The sequence below is a fragment of the Tachyglossus aculeatus genome, chromosome X1, assembly GCF_015852505.1.
Source record: "Tachyglossus aculeatus isolate mTacAcu1 chromosome X1, mTacAcu1.pri, whole genome shotgun sequence".
Taxonomy (NCBI): Eukaryota; Metazoa; Chordata; class Mammalia; order Monotremata; family Tachyglossidae; genus Tachyglossus; species Tachyglossus aculeatus.
This window is the reverse complement of record NC_052101.1, coordinates 123,501,067-123,517,890: the sequence shown is the minus strand read 5'-3', so window position 1 is coordinate 123,517,890 and position 16,824 is coordinate 123,501,067.

The following is a 16,824-nucleotide window of genomic DNA, read 5'->3' as shown; positions in this document are numbered from 1 at the left end:
GCGGCTGCTGGGTCCCATGATATATAGAATCAGAGGTTGGAGGAAATTAGCAGATGGCCCCCTCGTGCCCTGGAAAGCCTCCAAAGCCTGATTTGGGGAGCAAGGATGTGGCTGGGGGCTGTGTAGAGACCCAGTGCACACACTTCACATCTTTCACACCAATTTACTCTCTATACCTCCATCTCATCTATCCCACCGCTGATCCCTTGCCCACGTCCTCCCCAGGGCCTGGAACTCCCCCTCCCTTTCTCGCCCCCTTACTATCTGACACTCTTTCCGCCTTCAAAACCCTCCTAAAATCACATCTCATTCAAGAGGTCTTCCGTGACTAAGTCCACATTTCCCCTATCCACCCTCCCCTCTGCTTTACCTATGCACTTGGCTGTGGACCCCTTAAACGCTTCTATGTTCACCCCGGCCCCACAGCACTCATGTCCATTTATTAATTTATTTGAAGCTGTAATTTATTTGAAGCTCCACCTCCCCTTGTAGACCTTAAGCTCCCTGTGGGTTGGGATTGCATCTACCAAAAGTCTATTGTGTTGTACTCTCCTAGGTGCTTAGTCCGGCATTCTGCACTCAGTAAATACCATTGATTGATAGAAGAGGGATTCCTTTTAGGGGTCCTCTCTCAAAGCAGGGACCAGTTTCTCCATGGTCCAACTGACCCTGCCTGTGTGTTCTCCTGGGCAGCCTCTGCTGAGGGCCAGTATCCTTTGGATTTAGGGATGGATTGACAGAGCAGGAGGTCCCAGTCTCCCTGTCTCTGGGAGTACAGCCAATTTGAGAGTGAGGGGATGGGGAGTGCCAGAGTACCCTTCATATCCAAGGTGCTCCTGGGCCTTGTCGTTCTAGGGCTAGAGCATGCACAGTAGTAGCTAAATTCCCCACTCACATGCTCTAAGCCCAGAATATGGAAGTCCAAATATCTTCAGAACTGCTCCAGGGGCAGTTCCACTTTGGAGGGTCTGAAATTAATCCTCCAGTATACTCATACCCCAGGGATCTTGGGATGAGCGTCCTCAATGCTTTCTGGATAGCCCTACCTCTGGGTCCTTACCAGCTGCTCTCTGTTCCCTGGAAAGAGCCAGGCTTTGGGCCCTATTCCTGGTCCTGCCTGTTGGGGCTGGGCCATCAGGGGTGAAGGCTTCCGACCAAAAAACCACCTGGGACGCCCCGCGAGGTGGACAGGCCCAGCAGGAATCGTGAAAAGCAGCTGGCCGACATGGAGGGCAGAGACCTCGGCTACCGAGGCAACTGCCCGTCCGCCTCCACCGTGCTGCAGTCACTTGGGCCATCAGTGGGTCCTGTGTATAAGACATCTTTGTGTGCCCTTTGCCATGCGCTGCATCCTTGCCCACCGACTCGCTCGCTGCACCCTGGGCCCTGGCAGGAGCACCACTCGCAGGGACGGGAGAAAGCACACACGGCATTGCACAAACGACTAACTTTAGAGTCAACTTCTCAGTGCAGGTTCTCCGTCCGTCATAACTAATGGGAGGCGCCGTCAGCGGCTGTGATGTCCGAGGCCAAAGGTGTAGGTGGGAGCTCAACTCACAGCCCAGTCCCCAAACTTCCTAGTTCAAAGAGGGGAAGGGAAATCCAAGCATTTAACAGCCTGAGGTCTCTGCAGAATGGAACGTGCCTGATATGTTCAAACAGCTCCTAAATGTTAACAGGGGGATATAAATGGGATTAATAGAAGAGAAAATGGTAATATATTAAGATTCTATAAAACCTCGTTGTGGTTGATGATTGGTTTTAAGTGGTCCCCTGGTCAGTTTAACAGAAAGCTGGGTTCTAGAATCAAGGTAACCAGGAAGTCAGGTTTTTCCTGTTTGCTGAGCTCAACATGGGGGAGACTGGGGAGGGATGTGTGAAGAAGTGGGACTTGAACTCTACCCCCCCAACCCCAGGAAAAACACTGACTGCTTGGAAGGAAGTTAAACCCACTTCCATCCCCAACCATCCAAATGGGCTCAAACCACTTTAGGTATGTTGGGGGATGCGGGGGGGGGGGGGGGGGGGGGGGGGGGGGCGCTCTGGGGTGGGTTACACACTTCCTGTGGGGGTGGGGGTGGAACCTCCCTTTTTTAACTGTTTAGGTCCCAGGGCCAAGGGAAATGTCCCAGCACTCAGCAACTGTGCAGTGATGTTAAATGATAGGCTCCAGGTCCTTAGGGAAGCCAGTGGCCCCAAATGTCTGCCCTTGAAACCCCCCCAAACCCCTTCTCAAACTCTCTTGGTCAAGAGGTGAGGGGCAGGTCTGTGAAAGCTGGAAACAACCTCCCTTTCTCAGCGCCCTCCTCCATCCCTGCTCCCACCTTCCCTGGGGTCCTTGAATTTCCACACCAACCTCAAAGCCAGCCAAATCATTTAACCCCTTCAAACCTAGGGGATTTACTTTTGATTTATAGAACACCACTGAGTGGAGGGATCTAGGAACTGTTGAACCTCTGAGATCAATCAATCGTATTTATTGAGCCCTTACTGTGTGCTGGGTACTGTACTAAGTGCTTGGGAAAGTATAGCATAACCATATAATAGACACATTCCCTACCCACAACTAGCTTAGTCTAGTGAGGGAGCTAGACATTAATACAAATAATTACTGTTATGTACACAACTGCTGTGGGGTTGGGGGCAGGGGTAGTGAATAAAGGAAACAAGTCAGAGTGGCACAGATGGAGGAGGGAAAGAGGAAATGAGGGCTTAGGGAAGGCCTCTTGGAGGAGATGTACTTCAATAAGGCTTTGCAGATGGGGAGAGTAATTGTCTGTCAGATTTGAAAAGGGAGGGTGTTCCAGGCCAGAGGCAGGAGTGGGAGAGAGGGTGGTGGTGAGATAGATGAGATCGAGGTACAGTGAGTAGGTTGGCATTAGTGAAGTGTGCGTGATGGGTTGTAGTAGGAGAGTAGCAAGATGAGGTAGGAGGGGGCAATGTGATTGAGTGCTTTAAAGCCGATAGTAAGGAGGTGGATGGGCAACCCCTGGAGGTTCTTGAGGAGTGGGAAAACTTGGCCTGAATGTTTCTGTAGAAAAATAATCTGTGCAGCAGAGTAAAGTATGGATTGGAGAGGGGAGAGACAGGAGGCAGGGAGGTCAGCAATGAGGCTGATACAGTAATCAAGGCAGGATAGGATAAATGCTTGGATTAACATAGTAGCAATTTGGATGGAGAGGAAAGATTTTAGTGATGTTGTGAATGTTGAACCAACAGGATTTTAAAATCTCAGTCCTCTTTTCTCCCCACCAGTCAACACTAGCCATTGGCTCTCAGGACTGGGGGTCAACCTAGGAGATTTGGCTTATATCCTTTTACTCAGGTCCTTGGACTGAAACTTCCTGGAGTTGGAAGCGATTGAATAAAAGGAACAATAACAGCATTTGTTAAGCACTGACTATGTGCCAAGTACTGGACTACATGCTGAGGTAGATACACAGCAACCAAATCAGACGCAGTCCCTGCCCTGTACGGGGCTTGCAGACTAATAGGGAAGAAGAACAGGGATTTAATCCCCATGTGAGAAGGAGCATGGCCTAGTGGAAAAACCTGGGGCCTGAGAGAGGATCTGGGTTCTAATAGAGAAGTAGCGTGGCCCAGTGGAAAGAGCATGGGCTTGGGAGTCAGAGGTCATGGGTTCTAATCCTGCCTCCACCACTTGTCAGCTGTGTGACTTTGGGCAAGTCACTTAACTTCTGTGTGCCTCAGTTACCTCATCTGTAAAATGGGGATGAAGGCTGTGAGCCCCATGTGGGACAACCTGATTACCTTGTATCTCTCCCCCCCCAGCACTTAGAACAGTGCTTGGCAGATAGTAAGTGTTTAACAAGTGCCATCATTACTATTATTCTAATCCCAGCTCTGCCACTTGTCTGCTGGCTGATCTTGGGCAAGTCACTTAACTTCTCTGCACCTCAGTTAACTCTTCTGTAAAATGAGGATTAAGACTGTGGCACATGGCCTGTGTCCAACCTGATTATCTTGTATCTACCCTAGCACTTAGTAAAGTGACTGGCACACAGAGAGCACTTAACAAATACCATTAAAAAAACTGGAGATGAGGAAACAGAGAAATTAAGTGCCTTGCCCAAGGGCACAGAGCAGGCAAATTTCAGAGCCAGGATTAGAACCCAAGTCTCCTGATTCCCAGGCCTGAGCTCTTTCCACTAGGCCACTTCTTATGTGGGATTAAATCCCTGTTCTTCCTTCCTCTAGGCTATGCTGCTTCTCACTTGAAAGGTCATCTGATCTAGCCCCCCTGCCTTTAAGCAGGTGAAGACCTTATCCCTTAGGCTCTCTAGAGGGGGAGATTCCACAACCTTCCAAAGTGCCTGTACTAAGGTTTAATTAAACACATTCTCTCTCTCTCTCTCTCTCTCTCTCTCTCTCTCTCTCTCTCTCTCTCTCAGGAAGTTCTTCCTCATATCTAACCCAACGTTCTGCTATTTCTATATGGAGAATGGTTTAGGCTCTGGACTACTGCATCAGCTTCCTCTCTGATCTCCCATCCTCGTGTCTCTCCCCACTTCAATCCATACTTGATGCCGCTGCCCGGATTGTCTTTGTCCAGAAACGCTCTGGGCATGTTACTCCCCTCCTCAAAAATCTCCAGTGGCTACCAATCAATCTGCGCATCAGGCAAAAACTCCTCACCCTCGGCTTCAAGGCTCTCCATCACCTCGCCCCCTCCTACCTCACCTCCCTTCTCTCCTTCTACAGCCCAGCCTGCACCCTCCGCTCCTCTGCCACTAATCTCCTCACCATGCCTCGTTCTCACCTGTCCCGCCTTCGACCCCTGACCCATGTCATCCCCCAGGCCTGGAATGCCCTCCCTCTGCCCATCTGCCAAGCCAGCTTTCTTCCTCCCTTCAAAGCCCTACTGAGAGCTCACCTCCTCCAGGAGGCCTTCCCAGACTGAGCCCCCTCCTTCCTCTTCCCCTCGCCCCCCTCTCCATCCCTCCGTCTTACCTCCTTCCCTTCCCCACAGCACCTGTATATATGTTTGTACATATTTACTACTCTATTTATTTTACTTGTACATATCTATTCTATTTATTTTATTTTGTTAATATGTTTGGTTTGTTCTCTGTCTCCCCCTTCTAGACTGTGAGCCCAGTGTTGGGTAGGGACTGTCTCTATATGTTGCCAATTTGTACTTCCCAAGTGCTTAGTACAGTGCTCTGCACACAGTAAGCGCTCAATAAATATGATTGATTGATTAGGCTCATCTGTCATGAGGGTTTTGCTCACAGCTCAGGACCCCTTAGGGGTGTGGTGGGGGAAGGGGCTGTGTTGCAGGGGTAAAGTATGGAGGAGGTGATTTGGGGATGGTTCAGTATGGCCCCCTATTGTCTTATGTGACCTTGGGCGAATAATCTAACCTTTCTGTGACTCAGTTTCCTTGGTGGCAAAACGAAGACAGCATAATTCCCACATCCTCTTCCTACCTCCTAGGAATGTTTGAGGACAAGTGAGATAGAAATGTAGCAGGGCTTTATGCTCTTAGGAAGAAATTGCTACTGAAACATAAGGTTTTGTTTTTATTACTCACCAGTGGAGAGGTCACAGTCATAGCAATAATAATAATGATAATGATACCATGAATTTGTAAAGCACTTTTATTTTTCCAAATGCTTTTGCAACAGTTATCTCATTTTGCATGTTATGCATTCAATTGTATTTATTGAGCGCTTACTGTGTGTAGAGCACTCTACTAAGTACTTGGGAAGTACAAGTCGGCAGCATATAGAGACGGTCCCTACCCAACAACGGGCTCACAGTCTAGAAGGGGGAGACAAACAACAAAACAAAACATTTAGACAGGTGTCAAAATCGTCAGAACAAATAGAATTAAAGCTATATGCACATCATTAACAAAATAAATAGTAAATATGTACAAGTCAAACAAATAGAGTAATAAATACAAATATATATACACAGCTGCTGTGGGGAGGGGAAGGAGGTAGGGTGGGGGGGATGGTGAGGAGGAGAGGAAAAAGGGGGCTCAGTCTGGGAAGGCCTCCTGGAGGAGGTGAGCTCTCAGTAGGGCTTTGAAGGGAGGAAGAGAGCTAGCTTGGCGGATGTGTGGAGGGAGGGCATTACAGGCCAGGGGAAGGACGTGGGCCAGGGTCGACGGCGGGACAGGTGAGAACGAGGCACAGTGAGGTTAGCGGCAGAGGAGCGGAGGGTGCGGGCTGGGCTGTAGAAGGAAAGAAGGGAGGTGAGGTAGGAGGGGGTGAGGTGATGGAGAGACTTGAAGCCAAGAATGAGGAGTTTTTGCTTGATTCGTAGGTTGACAGGCAGCCACTGGAGATTTTTGAGGAGGGGAGTAACATGCCCAGAGCGTTTCTGCACAAAGATAATCCGGGCAGCAGAGTGAAGTGTAGACTGAAGTGGGGAGAGGCAGGAGGATGGGAGATCAGAGAGGAGGCTGATGCAGTAATCCAGTCGGGATAGGATGAGAGATTGAATCAGCAAGGTAGCGGTTTGGATGGAGAGGAAAGGGTGGATCCTTTCTCACAAGTTATCTCACAACCTTCCTGAGAGGTTGGGAGAGGCAGTATTTTTATCTTTTAAAGATGGGGGAACTAAGGCCCAGAGAGGTTAAGTGACTTTCCTGAGGTCACACAACAGGCTAGTGGCAGAGCTGGGACTAGAACCAAGGTCTCTTGGCTCCCAGTTCCTTGCAATCCAGCTCCTAGGAGTTCTCCCCCCAACCCCCCAACCCCATCCCCCTCCTCCCCACCCCCACCCTACCTCATCTCTTATTTTCATTTCCCTCTACTTCTGGGCTTGTGGTTTCGCGTTTTTGCTTTCTCATCGGGTAGTTTGGGGTTTGGTTTTGTTTTCTTCCCCTGTCTGTCCTCTGTGGTTTTTCTTTCAGATGTGCCGACGTGGGGTGGCATGTCTGGGTTTTGAAATAATGCTCTAGGAGAAGTCTACAACCTAAAACAAGCTCTTTCTAGTCAATCCTGCCTCAGCCCAGTCAAGGGCCTGCAGCAGTGCAAATGCGAGAGAGTGTAAGAGAACCCGGGGAGGTTTTCCGGAGGAATCTGGGACATTTCCCCCTCCCCCACCCACCACTAAGTCCCCTAGTCAGATCTCCTCTGGCTTTCACTGCTTGGCGCGGGAGGAAGGGACTGCGATTAGAGTTGGGCCGCGGCCACTGCACTACCTTCCCTGCCCTCAGGGAAGCCGTTAGTGTTTTGGAGGGGCTAACGGACAGGTGGTTTTTTGTTTTGTTTTGTTTTTAGTATTTGCTAAATTCTTATTATGTGCCAGGAACTGTACTAAGCACTGGGGTAGATACAAGGTAATCAGGTTGTACACAGTCCCTGTCCCACATAGGGCTCACTGTCAATCTTCATTTTAATAATAATAATGGTATTTGTTAAGCGCTTACTATGTGCAAAGCACTGTTCTAAGCACTGGGGAAGTTACAGGGTGATCAAATTGTCCCACAGGGGCTCACAGTTTTAATCCCCATTTTACAGATGTGGTAACTGAGGCACAGAGAAGTTAAGTGACTTAACTTCCTTCCTCTCCCCCTCGTCCCCCTCTCCATCCCCCCATCTTACCTCCTTCCCTTCCCCACAGTACCTGTATATATGTATATATGTTTGTACATATTTATTACTCTATTTATTTATTTATTTATTTTACTTGTACATATCTATTCTATTTATTTTATTTTGTTAGTATGTTTGGTTTTGTTCTCTGTCTCCCCGTTTTAGACTGTGAGCCCACTGTTGGGTAGGGACTGTCTCTATATGTTGCCAACTTGTACTTCCCAAGCGCTTAGTACAGTGCTCTGTACACAGTAAGTGCTCAATAAATACGATTGATTGATTGATTGACTTGCCCAAAGTCACACAGCTGACAGTTGGCAGAGCCGGGATTTGAACCCATGACCTCTGACTCCAAAGCCTGTGCTCTTTCCACTGAGCCACAGTGAATGAGTTTTACAGATGAGGTAACTGAGGCACAGAGAAGTGAAGTGATTTGCCCAAGGTCACACAGCAGACAAGTAGCAGAGCTGGGATTAGAACCTAGGTCCTTCTGACTGCCAGGCCTATGCTCTATCTACTAGGCCACACTACCAGCTTTGGGCTGGTGGGTGTGGGTGGGGAGAAACCCTACTCTGCCACTTGTCTGCTATGTGACCTTGGGCAAGTCACTTAATTTCTCTGTGTCTCAGTTACCTCATTTGTAAAATGGGGATTGAGACTGTGAGCCCCAGGTAGGACAGGGACTGTGCCCAACCTGATTACCTTGTATCTACCCCAGTGCTTAGAACCGTGCTTGGTACATAGTAAGCACTTAACAAATACCATTATTATTTTTGTTATTATTATTATTGTTGTTCTTCAGTAAAAATCCAGAGGCCCATCTTTCTGCAAGCCTTTCCAGCCTCCTTTCCCCCCACCCCCTCCAACTCCTGACAGAACAGCCTCCTCCGGTGGCTCAAGGTTGCCTCCACCTCCTAGGTGTTGGATGTTTGGTTGATTAGGAGCCGACCTTGACTTTGCGTTCCACCCTGGGTGGCCCGCTGCCCTCCTCTGCCTGGTTTGGGATGAGGCCAGGAGCACCCACACCTCTCGATGAAGGCAGGGCTTCATTAGTGGCAGAGCTCCTCCTTGTCTCTCCCTCCCTTGCCTCTCTCTCCCCATCCCTTGCTCCCTCTCCCTTGCCTCTCCCTCTTGTCTCCCCTTCCTCCCTTGCCTCTCCCTCACTCTTGTCTCTCCCTCCCTTGCCTTTCTCCCCATTCCTTGCTCCCTCTCCCTTGCTTCTCCCTTTTGTCTCCCCCTCCCTTGCTTTCCCCTTCTCTCCCTCTCCCCTGCCTCTCTCTTCCTTGCCTTTCCGCCCTTCTTGCCTCCCCCCTGTCCCCACCTCTCCCTCCCTTGCTTTCCCCCATCCCTTTCCCCTTGCCTCCCTGCTGGGCTTGGTCTCCATCTCCGGGAGTATTAGCATTTCTCTATCGCTCGGCTTGCGGTAGACTTTGCTCCGGAAAACAGGTCTTTGTTCCTCTCAAGGAGAGGAGAGAAAGGGGGAGGGGGTGGGCAGGTGTTCTAGCGACAGATCTCCCCTGGCTCCCTTTCTCTAGGTCAGAGTACAGAGTACAGGTCCCCCTAGCTCCCCCTCCCCTTCCTTCCCTTAGGGCTTCAAATCCAGCCGGGCCTCCCCTCCCCACCCTGCTCACCTGGACAACTAGGGACTCCCCTCCCCCACTTTTGCAGCTTGACACCTTTAGGGCGGACTAAATTCTGCTCCTAAATTCTACCTCTGCCACTGAAGTGCTGGGTAACCCCGGGTGTTTCTCTGTGTTACTCTGTGTTTCGTTTTGCCCCCCACCCCTTACCCCCAGGTAAAGTGGGCAGGACCATAGCTGGGTACCTATGGGTCTATGGTATAATCTTTCTGCCTATGCCCTTCCCACCCTTCCCCCATCTCTTTTCCTTACCTCCTTCCTCCAGGCCCCACCCTGCCTTGCACCTGCTTCTATCCCCTGGCAACAGTGGGGGTGTGGGGAGAAAGCCGACACAAATGGCTCTCCCAACAGTATGATCCTGTGGTGAGCACCAAACCTGCCATATGCTGAGCACAGCTCTGAGGTGACGCAAGATTCTTGCTGCTTTCCCCTCCCTTCCTGCCCAGGGAGGTGATCATGTCTGCCAAACCCTTGGAGCTCCTGAGGGCCAGGCTCTGAGGTTGTTGTAAGTAGTAGGAGACATAGGTTCAAGTCCTAGCTTTGCCACTGGCTTGTTATGTGATCTTGGGCAAGCCATATAAGGATGATAATAATAATAGTATTTGTTAAGTGTTTACTCTGTTCCAAGCCCTGTATTAAGCACTGGGGTAGATACGAGATCATCAGGTTGGACACAGTCCCTGTCCCACCTGGGGCTCCCAGTCTGGAGGAAGGAGGGAGGACAGGGATTTTATCCCCATTTTACAGACGAGGAAACTGAGGCCTAGAGAAGTTTAGGGGCTTGCCCAAGGTCACACAGCAGGCAAGAAGCCGAGCCAGGATTAGAGTCCCGGTGTTCTAACTCCCAGGTCCATGCTCTTTCTATTAGGCCGCGCTTAACCTTTCTGGGTCTGTTTCCTCATCTGTAAAATGGAGATAATAAATACCTGCCTCTTCCTACCTCACAGGGATGTGTGAGGGTAAAAAGAGATCATTGATGTGAAAACACTTTGGCTAAATGAAAGCGCTACAGGATTGTCATGATTGGCAAATCAAAATGCTAAATAATCAAAGGCCATTCCCCAGCTCCTGTGCAGGACGTGATTGATTGATTGATTAGCTGCAGTAGGTCTTCAGAGGCTGCCCAGCTCAGAAAGGCATGTTTCATCTTCCTCTGGGACCAAGCATCTGACTCCCTAAGCTCTTTCCATTTCATTTGCATAATTGGTTGCATAAATCTGCATGTATTAGGTACCCATCCAACCTCTGCTTCCAGATTCAGGCTTCAAATACCCTGCTCATCCCTGCTATTCAGAGCAGGAGCCCGGAGTGCGTTCTGGGGTGAAATGGGTACTTAGAATTGGGAGCAGGTTGGGAAATGGCTTGGAAACTGCTCAGGCTCCCGGAATTCCAATGGGTCAGGCCAGTAAATAAATACGAATGAATGAATGAATGAATTGGGCCTGGAGGAGTAGCTAAGGCCTAGAAGGGCCAGGACAGGAAGTCAATCAATTGTATTCATTGAGCACTCACTGTGTGCAGAGCACTGTACTAAGCGCTTGGGAGAGGGCATCACAACAATATAACAGACATGTTCCCTGCCCACAGTGAGCTTACAGTCTAGAGGGGTCCTGCTTAGGGACACCTCTCGAGGCAGAGGAAGTGAGAAAAGGGAGTGATGCTCTGAGCTGTAATGAAACCAGTGTCCTGGCTGCTGCTCAGGAAATCCCCTGACTTCACTGTAGAACCACCAGCATTTTACCTTGCTGCTTTCCTACTACTACCCAGCCCATGCACTTCACTCCTCTAATGCCAGTCTATTCACGCTGTACCTCAATTCCATCTATCTCACTGCCAACCTTTACCCACGTCCTGCCTCTGGTCTGGAAAGCCCTCCTTCTTCATATCTGACAGACGATCAGTCTTCCCACCTTCAAAGCGTTATGGAACGCACATCTTCTCCAAGAGGCCTTCCCTGACTAGGCCCTCACTTTCTCTTCTCCCACTCCCTTCTGCATGGTCCTTGCACTTCGATTAGCACCCTTTATTCACCCTTCCTTCAGTCCCACAGCACTCATGTCTCATCTTGTCTTATGTGTTGTCACACATAGCTGCAGTTTATTTATTTATATTAATGTCTGTCTCCTCCTCTAGACTGTAAGCTCGCTGTGGGCAGGGAGTGTGTCTTTTGTTACATTGTACTTTCCCAAGTGCTTAGTACAGTGCCTTGCACACAGTAAATGCTCAACAAATACAATTGATTGGTTATTAATAATAATATTTATGATAAATGAAAGTTCAAGGACAGGGGCTGTTTCCCAAGAACATCAGAGCACTTCAAAGCATGTGGAAGTGGGGTGCTTTAGATTTGGAGAAGGGAAAGCTGAGGGTGGACTTGAAGCCAAAGCAGAGGAAAGGAGAAGCAGCATGGCACAGTGGATAGATCATGGCCCTTTGAGGCAGAAGGTCATGGATTCTAATCCCGGCTCTACCATTTGTCTGCTATGTGACCTTGGGTAAGTCAGTTCACTTTTCTGTGCCTCAGTTACCTTATCTGTGAAATGGGGATGGGGACTGTGTCCAACCCAATTTGTATCCACCCCAGTGCTTAGTACAAAGCCTGGCACATAGTAAGGGCTTAACAAATACCATCATCATTAGTATTATTATTATTACCATAAGACAAAATTGGGATAGGAGTGGTCAATCACCCGGTTTTATCCCCAGCAGTATGGATTTCAGCTGTCCAGTCCCTTGCTTGGGATGGATGGCTCAATTCATCAATCAGTCAATCAATAGTATTTTTCAAACACTTCCTCTAGCAAAGCACTATACTGGGCGCTAGGGAGAACGTGGCAGAGTTGGAAGGCCCAATCCCTGCACCCAGGGATATGGATCTGGAAACGCCATCCACTAGGCCATGCTGCTTCCTCTGCCTGAGTCCTCTACTTGTGATGTGCCTTGAGACCAGGTACCCCAAGCTGGAACAGTGTAGGTGACGTGAGCCAACAACCCACGGTGATGGGAAACATGATACCGCAGGGGCCCTGGATGCAGATGAAATCAGTGTGAGAAGCAGCATAGCCCAGCATGGAAAGAGCACAGGCCTGCGGGGGTCAGAGGACCTGGGTTCTAATTCCGACTTCGCCACCACTTGTCTGCTGTGTGACCTTGGGAAAATCACTTTTAACTTCTCTGTGCCTCTGTTTCCTCATCTGTAAAATGGGGATTAAGGTCACGAACCCCGTGTGGGACAGGGACTGTGTCAAACAATCAATCGTATTTATTGAGTGTTTACTGTGTGCATAGCACTGTACAAAGCACTTGGGAGAGTACAATGTCCAACCTGATTAACTTGTAAGCTTTTTCTAGAATGTAAGCTTGTTGTGGGCAGGAAATGTGTCTACTAACTCCATTTATTCATTCAATCATTTATTGAGTGCTTACTGAGTGCAGAGCACTGTACTCAGCGTTTGGGAAGTACAAGTTGGCAACAGATAGAGACGGTCCCTACCAAACAACGGGCTCACAGTCTAGAAGGGGGAGACAGACAACAAAACAAAATGTATAAAGGTGTCAAAACTGTCATAATAAATAGAATTATAACTATATGCCCATCATTAATAAAATAAGTAGAGTAGTAAATATGTACAAGTAAAATAGAGTAATAAATATGTACAAATATATACAAGTGCTGTGGGGAGGGAAGGAGGTAGGGTGGGGGGCAATGGGGAGGGGAGGAGGAGAGGAAAAAGGGGGCTCAGTCTGGGAAGGGCTCCTGGTGGAGGTGAGCTCTCAGTAGGGCTTTGAAGGGAGGAAGAGAGCTAGTTTGGCGGATGTGTGGAGGGAGGGCATTCCAGGCCAGGGGAAGGACGGGAAAGTCAGGGAGAGGACAGGGTTTGGGAGGGAAGATAAGGAGTTCTCAACGGTGGAACAGGCGAGAATGAGGCCCAGTGAGGAGGTTAGCGGCAGAGGAGTGGAGTGTGCGGGCTGGGCTGTAGAAGGAGAGAAGGGAGGTGAGGTAGGAGGGGGCGAGGTGATGGAGAGCCTTGAAGCCAAGAGTGAGGAGTTTTTGCTTGATTCGTAGGTTGACAGGCAACCACTGGAGATTTTTGAGGAGGGGAGTGACATGCCCTGGGTGTTTCTGTACAAAGATAATCCAGGCAGCAGAGTGGAGTATAGACCAAAGTGGGAAGAGACAGGAGGATGGGAGATCAGAGAGGAGGCTGATGCAGTAATCCAGTTGGGATAGGATGAGAGATTGAACCAGCAAGGTAGCAGTTTGGATGGAGAGGAAAGGGCGGATCTTGGCAATGTTGTGGAGGTGAGACCGGCAGGTTTTGGTGATGGATTGAATGTGTCGGGTGAATGAGAGAGTGGAGTCAAGGTTGTGGGCTTGTGAGACGGGAAGGATGGTAGTGCCATCTACAGTGATGGGGAAAGTCAGGGAGGGGACAGGGTTTGGGAGGGAAGATAAGGAGTTCAGTCTTGGACATGTTGAGTTTTAGATGGCGGGCAGACATCTAGATGGAGACGTCCTAAAGGCAGGAGGAGATACGAGCCTGGAGGGAGGGAGAGAGAGCAGGGGTGGAGATGTAGATTTGGGTGTCATCAGTATAGAGATGATACTTGAAGTCGTGGGAGCGAATGAGTTCACCAAGGGAGTGAGTATAGATAGAGAACAGAAGGGGACCAAGAACTGACCCTTGAGGAACCCCTACAGTAAGGGGATGGGAGGGAGAGGAGGAGCCTGCAAAGGAGACTGAGAATTAACAGCTGGAGAGGTAAGAGGAGAACCAGGAGAGGATGGAGTCTGTGAAGCCAAGGTTGGATACCATGTTGAGGAGAAGGGGGTGGTCCACAGTGTCGAAGGCAGCTGAGAGGTCGAGGAGGATTAGGATAGAGTAGGAGCCACTGGATTTGGCAAGAAGGAGGTCATCGGTGACCTTTGAGAGGGCAGTTTCGGTGGAGTGTAGGGGACGGAAGCCAGATTGGAGGGGGTCTAGGAGAGTTGGAGTCGAGGAACTCAAGGCAGCGAGTGTAGATGACTCGTTCTAGGAGTTTGGAAAGGAATGGTAGGAGGGAGATAGGGCGATAACTAGAAGGGTCAGTGGAGTCGAGAGGGTTTTTTTTAGGATGGGGAAGACGTGGGAATGTTTGAAGGCAGAGGGGAAGGAACCAGTGGAGAGTGAGCGGTTGAAGATGGAAGTTAGGGAGGGGAGGAGGAAAGGGGCAAGAGTTTTCATAAGATGAAAGGGAATGGGGTCCGAAACACAGGTGGATGGAGTGGCACTTGAGAGGAGGGAGGAGATCTCATCTGAAGATACTGCTGGGAAGAATGGGAGAGTAGCGGAGAGGGTTGACAGCCGGGGGGATGGGTGACTTTGGGGAGCTCAGACCTGATGGTGTTAATTTTACTAATGAAGTAGGAGGCCAGATCATTGAGGGTGAGGGTGATCGTTGTATTGTACTCTCCAAAGTGCTTAGTACAGTGCTCTGCACACAGTGCAGTGCAAATACCAATGATGATGAGGATGCTTATAGATCTGGTTAGAAAATTTGCTCCAAGGCAAATGGAGGATGGGGTGGGTCGGGGCCTCCTCGGAGCAACAATGTAGGATCATGCAAAATTGCCCTACTTCTACAAAATAGCTCGGGTCACGTCATCACACTATGCTGCATGCCTAGCGTCACATGGGCGGCCATTATGGGCAACTCCTCGTCCAGAATTTCACAGGGTCGCTCTCAGTGGTTGCCCTAATTGGGTTAGACTAGGGGAGGCATTTCCTGACTGCCTTGGGGACTCTACACTAGAACAGACAGCCAAGGGAGATTGTGGAAGCACCATTCCCCAGGATCTTAAAAAAGAAAGAATGGATCCTCCTCCACCCCCACCACCTTGCCCAGAGGCAGGGGCCTGGATCAGATGACCTCTAGAGGTCCCCCAAGATGCTATCTTTCTGAGGCTAGGAGCAGTGAGATCCTGGGAGGATAAGCTCTTTAGAAACCCAGAGAGGGGGAGAGGCAGCCTAGCAAGGTAATGGTGTTCGTTAATTAGTCTTTGTTGTGATATTTAAGGTACTTTAAAATTTCTCAGTGATTTACTGCTCCGTGTAATTAGAATATCTAGGCGATTACCCTGTCCTTTCCCTGGGAGAGCTGAGAAATGGTTCCATGAGGTGAAACCCACAGCTGCTTCTCCTGCCACAATCACACACACAATCTCAGAAGAAAGGAATGCAGCCCAAGGCCACGCTCTGGTTCTCTCCTGTCTTATCATGGGATTATTGGTTTTTTCTATTAAACTTTTTCCATCCTCTAAAAAAAACCAGCCAGGAGGTAGGCTGGGCTGAACCTTTCAAGTGCTGATTTATAAACAAATTGCCTCACTCTTGTCTCTGATGCTGGGATTCAGCATGTCCTTATTACAAGTGAATTCCCAATTCTGCTACCCTCAGAGGGAGATAAATAAAATTAAGAACTATCTTTTCAGGAAGCCAGAGGTTTCAGCTGAGCTAAGGATCCCAGTCTTCAACTGGGATGAGATCCTGTTTCTGTCGAGTAGGTTTCTCAGTAGCAAAGCTAAAATGAGCTTCCACGCATCTTCCATGCTCACTGCTTTGACCATGACATTGACCCCCAGTCAGTGGGTCCCAATCTACCGTTCTGCTCTCATTTCCAGCGCTTCGTACAGTGCCTGGCACATAGTAAGCACTTAACAAATACCATAATTTTTATTATTATTATTTCCCAATACAGTGAACTCTTCATTTTTGCTCCTAGTCCTTCCTTCCTTTTAACTTTATCCCATCATTGTAGACACCACCATCCTCCTTGCCCACAAACTTGCAACCTTGGTGTCATCCACAATTCCGCACTCTCTTTCAGCTCTCACTTTTGATTACTTGCTAAACCCTGCTGGTTTTTCCTTTTTTTAAAAAAAATGGTATTTGTTAAGTGACTACTTTGTGCCAGGCACTACTAAGCACTGGGGTAGATACAAGCTAATCTAGTTGGTCACAGTCCGTGTCCCTCGAGGGGCTCACAGTCATAATCCCCGTTTTACAGACGAGGTAACTGAAGTACAGAGAAGTTAAGTGACTTGTCCAGAGTCAGCCTGCAGACAAGCAGTGGAGCCGGGATTAGGACCCAGAGCCTCTGACTCCTAGGCCTGTGCTCTTTCCATTAGGCCATGCTGCTTCTCTAACAACTCAGAGCTCCGCTCCTTCCTCTCTGCCTTTATGGCCACCTCAGCCCGGTCTAAGCCCTTGTCACTGCCCGACTAGATTACTGGCTGCAGCAGCCTCCTTCCCCGCCTCCCTGCCTCCAGCCTCCCCCTTTGTAGGTTGGTCCTGCACAGACTGCTCGGACCATCTCAGATGACCATCAGAGCCCATCATTCTCCTTTGAAATGTCCAATGGCTCCCCCGACTTCTCCTATAAAACGGAAACTCCTGACCCTCAGCTTCTAGGCTCTCCACCTGATGGCTTTCTCTTCCTTAACTGTTCTCTCCCATGCCATCCCAACCAAGCACTCAACTCTCTTGCCTCCGGCCCATGCTCATGTCTCACCCCCTGCCTGAAATGCTCTAACTCTTCAGCTCCCCAAAAGCATGGTCCTAACCATCTTTTTC